This window comes from Elaeis guineensis, chromosome 2, assembly GCF_000442705.2.
Source record: "Elaeis guineensis isolate ETL-2024a chromosome 2, EG11, whole genome shotgun sequence".
Lineage (NCBI taxonomy): Eukaryota > Viridiplantae > Streptophyta > Magnoliopsida > Arecales > Arecaceae > Elaeis > Elaeis guineensis.
This window is the reverse complement of record NC_025994.2, coordinates 3,588,269-3,599,234: the sequence shown is the minus strand read 5'-3', so window position 1 is coordinate 3,599,234 and position 10,966 is coordinate 3,588,269.

The window sequence follows — 10,966 nt, the reverse complement described above, 5'->3', positions numbered from 1 at the left end:
CGGCAACGCGGCCCAAAAAGGTCCTCCAAAAGTGGCTACAAAAATTTACATAGTATGCAAATCAGAGATGATAGTAGTATGGGTAATATTTATTTTGATTCATTATTGCATCTGAATCAATCTGAATGTGTATATAAATTTAAAAATTTAACTAATATTTATATTTATATTTATATATATTAAAAAAAAGATATAGGTAGATATTTATCCAATCTATATCCAAATATTTGAATTTACATGTAATTCTATATAATTTTATATAGTACTTATTAATTTTTTTTTAAAAATATACAATTATATAAGTATATTATTAATTTGATTAATCATCTATTTAATAATATTTTTGATTCTATAGTCATAAAATTTAATTATCCAACTTATATCCGTAATTATATCCATATTTTTAGGATCCAAATTATATCCATATCCATTTAAAATAAATATGGATATAAATTTTTATATCCGAATCAAGAAAAATAGAATCGGAATCAAATTCATACCGATTGACCGGCAATACGAGTCAGTATGGATTTGTATTAGATCAAACTGATATGAACCAACACAGAGAAGAAGGGAACAAGAGAGGAGGAAAAAAAAATAGGGGAGAGAGAGAGAAGGGGGGAGGAAAGGAGAGGATGGTCGGAGAAGACGTCGGCGGTGGCCATAGGTGCACTCGAGGGCCGTCAAGGCCTCTACTTCCTTTACCAATTCTTGGTCAAGAGAGAGAGATAGAAAGAGGGGGAGGGAACGAAAAAAAGGGAGAGAAAGTTGCTGGAGAGACCGTCAGAAAGCTTTCGACTGGCCACCATGGTCATTGAATGGCGTAATTGTGGCTTGCGATATCGCAGGCATGAAATAAAGACGATTGCCTCTGTTTCATGAGATTTTAGTAAGAAATTCCAGCCATAGTAAAGTCGGCAAACCCATTTGTCCGTGCGAATTCCGTCATTCGGGGCCACGATGGCCATCTATCATCCTCCGATAGCCTGTCCGCCAGTTGCGCCTTCCTCTAGTACCATCGCTTCGTCTCTCTTTCTCTTTTTCTTTCAATTAAGCATCTTATCGGATGAAATTGAGCCATGGAGGCCTTCGCAGCCTTCTGGTGGCCTTAGCATACGATTGCCAATCTCCGATGCATCGTCCTTTTTTTTCCTCCGCTCTTTTCTTTCTTCCTCTCTTTCCTTCTTTTTTCCTCTCTCTCATCCGGTGTTCTGATTTGTTCGATCAAATCATCATTGGTTTGTCGTCGGTATAGCTCGGAACGTCCGGAATCATCTGATTTGGAATGGTTCGGTGAACGTTGATCCAAATAATATCCCTATCCATACTTGTATTTATCAAATAAAATAAATATAGAATATATCGGTATCTGATCCGGTTTCAATCTTAATGCAAATCAATTTCTTCCGTAGTTCTGCATATAGTAACAGGTACTATTATGTTGCATCTCTACACCTTTAAACATTTTAGAAAATTTTCCCTTGCTTGCTATGGGTGAAGATAAAAGGACCTCGAAAAAGTTATTTTTGATCCATTACGAGCCACTGGTACAAAGGCCAACTAATTTCATTGTTCCCTGGCTGCCTCCCAACGAAGCACTCTTCAAGTGAAGGATTGCTCTCCTTGGCATGTGCATTTGCAAATAAGGATGCATTTGGCTTATCATTGGAATCGGAATTAGAATAGATTGAAATGAGATTTAAATACTAGATGAGTATCCAGATTGAATTTTGAAAGATTGAAATATTCTCATTCCCTCTTGAATTAGAACGAGAATATGACTCTTTCCAACCAAATAGTTAGAGAGAATCATTCACTTTCATTTCATCCTAGAGTTAACTCCTTCCAACCAAACAAATTTTTAATTTATTGCATTTTTTTCATAGATAACAAATTTTGATGGGCAACAAAAGAGAGAGAGAGAGAGAGAGAGAGAGAGAGAGAGAGAGAGAGAGAGAGTAAAGTTTCACTTATGGAGATCTCTTTGCGGTGACTCAAAATCTTGATCAAAGTGATTGCTTTTTGTTATTTTTCATAAAAATATATGGGTTGTAAAGTAAATTTACTTTATAAGACATGAAAATGATCACAAAGATCGGAAGAAATCATGAAAAAAAATAATTTAAAGCGCAAAAACTTCAAAAGATTCTAGCTACATTTAGGGGCTATTCGGTTGCCTACATCTAGGCTTCAGTTCTGCAACTCAATTGTAGTCATGCAAATGCAGATATTTGATTGCCTACAATTAGGGTAGATATAGGTAATTGTGTCCAAGGCCCCCTTGATGCATCAGCAAATGTAGCAAAAGATGGACGTATCCCAGGATGCAGTAATCTTAAAAGACAATCATTATGCACCTCTCTCTCCAATCATCAGATAATAATAATATTACTACTGCAATTACAATAATAAATATCATGATATTCTTATAATTGATGTTATAATTCTTGAATGATATAATAATAATGATAATACTACACAGTAACGTAATAATATTATATATAATTATAATATAAGATAATTGTATAATTATAATGTAAATATATACATATATAATAGTTTTTATTACAATAATAATCATAATAGTTATATTAATTAATTATCAAAACAAAACAATATAATAATTATATGAATAACTATTATATTATATAATATAATAGATTATAGTATTACAGATCATCTAAACATAAAAAACAATTATATTATTATAATAATATGAATTAATATTATAATATAATACTACTTATACTATAAATAAGAAATGAGATCATATCCTTATTATGTTATATTATGATTAATAAAATATATAAAATATTTTAATTATATTTTATTATAATATAATATTATAATAATATATAATTTGATAATATAATGTAATAATCTTAGTGGAGGTTATGCAATCTCGAATCCAATTACATTCAAGAACTAGCCATCAGGGGCAAAAATCCTAATGGTGCACTGTGCATTATTTTTTGGTTTGATACAAAAAATGGGATGAGGGGAAGCGACCAATGTAGCAACTTTCTCTGGACGTGATCATGAGGGCCCCCATCCCATTAAGTAAATGAGGGCTCCCATCCTATTAAGTAAATGTTCGATTCGGAGAGCAATAAGTGCAATCTCTACGCCCCTCACTAGAAGGATCAAAAATACGTCCACATGCCATACCAAGGTTGCAAGCATCGATCTCCCGTAAAGTTATTTCGCACTTACATTTAATTGGCACACGAGCCTTGAACCTTAGTTGCGTGGTTGGAACATGCGGCCTGTTCCAACTGTGCTACCCTGAGGGGCGTGCACTGTGCATATTTATCAGAAGGAAATAGATGATAATAGCTTCCAATCCAAAGTCTTCGAGCCTTTAGCATAGGAACAGAGTCATCCTATTCACCATGAGCACACCGACAACAGCATAACTAGCAATTTGTGGCAACCGGTAGCAGAAAGGTCACCATCAACATGATTTCTTTTAAATGATAGAAAGTGACTAAATAACTTAGTTTAGTTAGTTTAGGAGTTGTTTTCCTTATTCTTTTCGAACTCTGAGGGTACACTTGCTATCAGCTTTGTAAGGGACCCAAGAGCTTGCAAGTACCCCTTTTGTACTCAGTTTTGATCCTTACAAACTTGAAAAAGCTTCTTTTCTTCTCAGTGCATTCTAGTGCTTTTTTTTTTTTTTTTTTTTTTGTGGTAGATTCTATGCAACCCTAGAAGAGTTTGGAAAACAACGATGCTGCTAATTGGTGGAATACTTAACACTGGAGTGTCTTAAAGGTATCAGAGATGGAATCCTTATGACAAAGAGGCCTTCTTAGTAGTGAGATTATATATGCTACTAGTTATCCTTTATTTTAGCCTAGCATCTAGATCTCTTTGGGTTTAGTGTTCAAATTGATGATAATTGCTTTTAAGTTATGGTTTAATTTTATTTTTCTTGCATCACTTATTTTAATCATTCGCTAAATAGCTTAGGCTAGGGTTGGTCTCTTTTCTGGATGTAAGAGTACAACAAATCAAGATAGGGAAGTTGCAGATTCTTATCAGAAATGATAGGGCAATTGTAGGTTCTAGCACTTTGGACCATTCAAGAGTTTCACTATCAGGATTCTACTAAAGAAAGGCAATGGTGATAAATTAGGCTACCAACTAAACTATACACGGAATTTAAGATAGATATAAAATTAATTGAAAAATAAAGATAAAAATTTCATTTTATTGATGATTCAAAAAAGTATCCCTCATTATTGTTACAACCTAATATTTGTAAGTGGCTTCTATTGCTGTTGGGATGGGTGTCACTAATTTGTTTTTACACTTTTCTTTTTAGTTTGCATCTCATGCACTGCCATTGCTATGCATGGTAGTCGTCATTTATTCCTTCTACAAATCCTATATTCTAGGTAGAGCTCCTACTGTTCCCACATTTTGGGTATTGGCAACCATTGGCCAATCGCCATTCTTAGATTCTACTCCATTAAGTACCTCATCCAAGGCTGGATGCTCATACTCCTATGGTTCGTGTCATTGACAAGCCCTTTGGGGATTGGTTTGTATCTTGGTATTTGGCTTGTGCCATGGTACTTGGTCTAAAACTTTGGTACTCAATTTGGAACTCTGCTCACATATGTAATACTTGGTTTGTTCTCTTGGTATTTGGCCTTCATTTTGGTACTCAACTTGCATCATGATACTCGGACTCCACCTCTAGCATTTGGTTTTCACCTATGGTACTTGATCTGGACCCTTATACTCGGCCTGCATCTCGAGTACTTGATCTATGATACTCGATCTATACGTACAGTACTTGCCTATGCCTTGGTACTCGGCCTATTGGTACTTAAGCTATACCTCTTGTACTCGATATGCATCCATGGTCCTTGGCTTGCACCTTAGTACGTAGTTGACTTCTACCTTTAGTATTCGATCTGCACCCTAATACTTGGCTTGCATCTCTGTTACTCGGTTTGCAGGCTGAAAACCTGTTGGCTAAGACTGATTCAATCTATTGGTCAAGAATGACTCAATCTATAAAATGAGAATTCAATTTGTAGGCTAATCTATGGACCGAGTATCGAGTCGATCCAGATACTCGGTCGAAAATTGACATCCCTCCAGAATCTCTTATTACATGGCTTGCACAAAATATCCCCTTACTACTCGGTCTATATTGGATAACTTTCTTGTATTTGCATCTAGAAATGCTGCAAGTTGTATCTAGAAATATTGCATTTGCATTTGCAAGTGTATGCTTGGTTATATAATGTGAAGAGGGTGTGATAACCTAGCAATTAATATTGTAAGGTTGCATCCTGATTTTGGTCGAAGTTTTCTTCTAGCTGTTTATACTGTATCCAGACCGGTGATCACTAGGGAGGGGTGATTGTGAAGTACCTCACCTAGTCCAGCGGTCGATCGAACAGATGAGCCCTGCCCAAATTATTAGGTGTTGCCATCCATTCGGCCTCCAACCAACAGGTGATGTCAATTGCTCAAGGCTTTGCCCTAGCTATCACATTGAGGCTGTGTTGAAACCCTGCAGGCCTATGGATACCATTGGCAAATAATTGCTGCCTATCACATGGTGACTATTTCCATTGCTCTTGCAAAATTACAACTACACAAAGGGAATCATCCACTCCATATCATTTTTCAAGCAACAATCATTGGTGCAAATTTCTTGGTGTCGAAGGGATCGTATTGGTTCCATGGGCCATGGCCTAAAAGCTTGGGGTCCATCCCCTAGGGAAAAGGGTCAAGAATTCAAGCATCTCTCTTGTCAACAGATGCGTACAATGACGTGGTGCACATCAGATAAGATAGAGATTTAGATGGTTCCGGCCTTGCCTTTTCTTATGTGGTACTGATGGATGCCTGCTAGGCCGCACCTTTTCTCTTCTAGACTTGAAGTTGGAGGACCTCTGGATTCCTTTGGTTGTACTTACCTGTCCATTCTCACACATGAGTTTCGGCCAAATAATATTTTTCAAATGCCAATAATGCAAATTATGATCTATCAAAAAGAACACAGAAATGACAAGCAAAGTAATCCAAAGCAGTCTCCTCGTTAAGATAAGTCGAAAAGAATTTTAAATTTTGCTGGGTCATCATTAGCTTTATCCTCTTCATTGTTTACAAGAATATTCTTAAAGTGCATATCAACATGTACGACAGAAGATCTGTAGGAAAAATGTTAAGTTTTCTAGAGTAAAAATGAAAATAAAATATTTTCTTTTTAAACATTTTCAACTTACATCCATATCATTTACATTGAGTCAAGATGGACGCTGTGATCAGAAGAATAAAGATATTCTAATTTATATGAATGGCATAGTTGTAATCAGTTTCCTCAATGTTAAAAGCTTTATTAGGGTTGGCAATGTCGTAAACTAAGATTGCATATACCGATTCATTTAACTAATAAAAAAAAAATTAGATGGAATCGAAGCCATGTTTCCTTTCTTTCTGGTGCATTTCATGTGCGAAGTATTGGTTACGTTTACATAAAAGATCACGGCCATTACTCATAGTTTTTTTTTTGGTAGAATGATCAAGAAATCTAGTATATTTGTAATGCAAACACTCAGGAGTAAAGCTTAGGATCCATTTGATATAGCTTTTATTTCTACTAATATTCATAAAAGTCAAGAAGAAAAATCATCTACACGTAACAGCGTGTGACGGCAAATTCTTTTAATTTCACAAATGTCCGTCTCAAATAATTAAAATTTTTGAACGCAAAAAATTATTATTTCTATAAAATAGTACAAACAAAAGGCAAGAACCACGTAAAACAGTTCTCTAGAAAAGTTATCTTCAACGTCAATCTTTGCACAGACTTCGTCTTCAACCTTAGATGTACCGGAGGCTTTGTTGTGCTCCTCCTATTTTTATATTTTTTTTCTTCCTTTTCTTTGTCAAAATTTCTCTATCTTTGATAAAATTTTGATAACTAATAGAGTTTAAACTCCTTGCACAATCAAAAAAAAAAAAAATTTTACGATGAAATTATTTATGGTACAAATATTTTTATCGTCACTAAATATATTTACGACTGAAAAAAATATTCATCATAAATAATAAAATATTTATAATAAAAATAATTTTTCGTCACAAATAGTTGCTTATCAACGATGAAAAAATTATTTCACCATAAATATATATTATTTACGATGAATATTTTCATTGTAAATCATTTAAGTATTTATAATGAAAAATACTTTTTTGTCAGCAATAAGATTATTCCCAACGTAAATATTATCATTGCCAATATTTGAAAAAAATAAAAAATTTAAAAATTATAGATTATTTAGGATGAAAATATTTCATCGTAAATAATTGAATATTTGAGATAAATTTTTTTTTATCATAAATACTTTATTATTTACGATAAAACTATTTTCGTCGTCAATAGTTAAAAAAATTAAAAATTAAAAAAAATAAAAATTACTCATTATTTATGATGAAAAATTTTCATTGTAAATAACTTATTTTTATGATGAAAAAAAATATTCATCATAAATACTTGATTATTTATGATAAAAATATTTTCATCATTAATATTTAAAAAAAATTAGTAATTTAAAAAAAATCAATAGTTGCTTATTATTTACGATGAAAATTTTTTATCGTAAATAATCAATTATTTATGATGAATATTTTTTTTCATCTTAAATAAATTTATTTACGATGAAAATATTTTTATCATCAATATGTTAAAAAATTAAAAATTTTAAAAAAATTATAAAATTTAAATTTCTAATTTTGTGTAAGGCAACTGCATCTATTTTTTATAGCAGCTGTATGCATCTTTTATCCTTTTACATGATAAAGAAGCAAATGTGAGTTATGATTCAGACCAAACTTTTTGTATGAAAAAATCATATGAAAGTGGGTGATATTCGCGAATTAGAATGAATAAATCTTTTTGAATGAAATAAGCTATATATTTATTTGCGATGTAAAATTCATCTATTCATCACTGTCACTAGTACTAGTGATATCAATGAATCTTTTTTGATGGAGTGTCTGCCTTAAGCTGTATGAAATGAGCCTCCTTTCATGCAGAAACCATATAGTTAAGCAGCATATTCTAATATGACTTCCATGATCTGGAAAGGTACCGTACTTTCCACATCGATCGATGCTCAAATGTATCTCTATAGGAGTTTCAATCATGAGAAGACAAATAATACGAGCACTCATCTTCCTAGCAATGCAAAGCATAAATATGAGCTTATCCTTTATAACACAATTTGCACTATCCACAAATCTGCTTTGATTTTGATTAATTGCTAGATCTTTGATGCTCACACAATTCTTCTTGAATTTCTCAAGCTCGATCCTCACATGCATACAATATACGAGCTTCTGAACCTCTAATTTTTTGTTCCTACCCTATCCTTCAAATCTCAATCTTGATGAATTTTTCTCGCGATCTCAGAATTATTGCGATATTCTCGTACTTCGACTTCTAGAATGAGGACTCCAAGAAGAAGGCGAGTTTGTTGAAGATCGAAGACCTTAAAGCTATCGATCTTCCATAGTGCCCATTCCATTGTGGAAGCTGAAGAACTGTTCTTATAACAATTATTAGCGACGTAAATTAAATTTTTCATCATAATTATTTTTTTATGTACATAATTTTTTTTGAAAAAAAAATTTTTAGAGAAAAAATCATAAATTAACTATTTATATAAATTTTTTTGATTAATAAAAAATTAATTTTTTTGATGAAATTATTTTGAAAATTTTTTTAGATCAAAATTTTTTAGATTAAAGAAAACTAATTTTATTTTTCATCATGAATTTTTTTAATGTCACTTTTTTGTTAAATTTTTTAGATCCAATTTTTTTTGATAAAAAAATCTAAAATTAATTTTTTATGAAATTATTATTGGAAAGATATTTTTTTAATTATTAGCGATGTAAAATAAATTTTCATTGTAAATAGTCTTTAAATTTTTTATGAAATTTTTTATAAAAATTTATTTACGTTGTAAATTTTTTTCATCGGCAATCATATTTTAAAAATATTATTTTAATCAATTTTTATGAATAAAAAATTTGTTAATGGAAAAAAAATTTTATTAGCAATGAAAAGGTGTTTTCATCGAAAAAACTATTTTATAAAAATAATTTTTTTTTTATTTTTTTGAATGAAAAATTATTAGAGGAAAATTTTTTTTGGATGGTATTTATTAGCGACGGAAACTAGATTTCTGTCGCTAATAGCCTTATTAATGATGAAATTTTTTTTCATCGTCGATAATTTATTTCATGAATTTTTTAGATGAAATTTTTTTGGAGAATTTTTTTTTTAGTGGAGCATATTTTGGCGGGACTTATTAGTAACGAAAATTATTTTTCGTCACTAATAATCGTATTAGCGATTAAAATTTTTACCGCTAATAGTTCTGCATTTATTAAACATCCACTCGACGTCCTTTCACGTGAAACCCACTTCTCCGTCTCTCTCTCTCCCCTCTCCCCTCTCCGAGCTCTCTCCTCTCCCCTCTCTCTTCTCCGACCGAGCTCTCCCTCTCCGAGCTCTCCCCCCTCTCTTCCCATCGGTGTGCGCGTCTCCATCATCATCGCCGTCGTTGCCGTCCGCACCATTGCCGTGGGCTTCTTCGCCACCGCCGTTACCATTTGTCAGAGGTAAGGGTTCTTCTCATCCTTCTTTTTTGGTTGATCTGGCCATCGAGGGGCGGAGGGGGTTGCGGGGGTGGGGATGGACGGCCGGGGGCGACACGGGGGCTGGGGGTTTAGGGGGCGGAGGGGGTTGCAGGGGTGGGGGTGGGCGGTCGAGGGCGACATGGGTGCGGGGAGGGCATAGGGGGCAGCTGGGGGCGACACGGGGGTGGGAAAGGTGTCGTGGGCAGTCGAGGGAGACACAGGGGCGGGGAGGGCCGGGGGTCGACCGATGGAGGGGGTTGCAGGGGTGGGTGTGGGCGACCGAGGGTGACACGGGGGTGGGGATGGGGTGGGGGGCGGCTGGAGGTGACATGAGGGTGGGGAGGGGGTCATGGGCGACTGAGGGCGACACCAGGGCGGGGAGGGGATCGACCGATGGAGGGGGTTTTGTAGGGGTGGGGGTGGACGGTCGGGGGTGACACGGTGGTGGGGATGGGGTCGGGGGGCAGCCCGAGGCGACACGAGGATGGGGAGGGGGCTGTGGGCAGTCGGGGGTGACACGGGGGTGGGGAGGGGGCCGTGGGCGACTGGGGGCGATACAGGGCCGAGGAGGGGGTCAGCCAGGGAGGGAGGAAGGTCGACCGAAAAGGGAGGAAGGGAAGAGAGAAACGAGGGGGGAAAATAAAAAAAATATTCATCAAATATTTTATTAATTGATTAATAAAAATAAAATTCAGATTACGATCCAAATTGGATCGAGGTTGGGATCTGGATTGAGATCTTGATTCGGGTTGGGAACCAGATCGAGATCTAATAAAGATTCGAGTTAGGATCCAGGTTATGGGGTGTTGGAGAGGGCGGCGGTGCTGCGGGGGATGGGTCGTGAGGGGTGGATGATGGCAGCAGCACTGCGGGAGCGGAGGTTATGGGGGCCGAGTCTGAGCAATCCGGGGTGGGTGATGGCGCTGGCACCACAGGAGCAGGGGCCATGGGCAGTCGAGTTCGAAGCTCATTTAGAGAAAAAAGTATTTAGAAAAAAAATATTTTTAGGTAAAAATATTTAAAAAAATAAAAAAATATTTATTATATATATAAAAGTTAAAATATGATTGGGTCGGGGTTGGGGGAGAGGCGAGTTAATCGACCTGAACCTAATCGGGTCGGCTTTGGGTCGGCCCAAATGTCTGCCCGAGCCAGCCCGATGGCCAAACGGACTCTATTTTTTTAGCAAGAGCTCGGCCTGAATGGTTTGGGATTGAGTCCGAAGTCCGGTCCGATGGACTTCGGGCCGGCCCGATGGGCATCCTGATGGTCCGACCCACTTCCAGCCCTA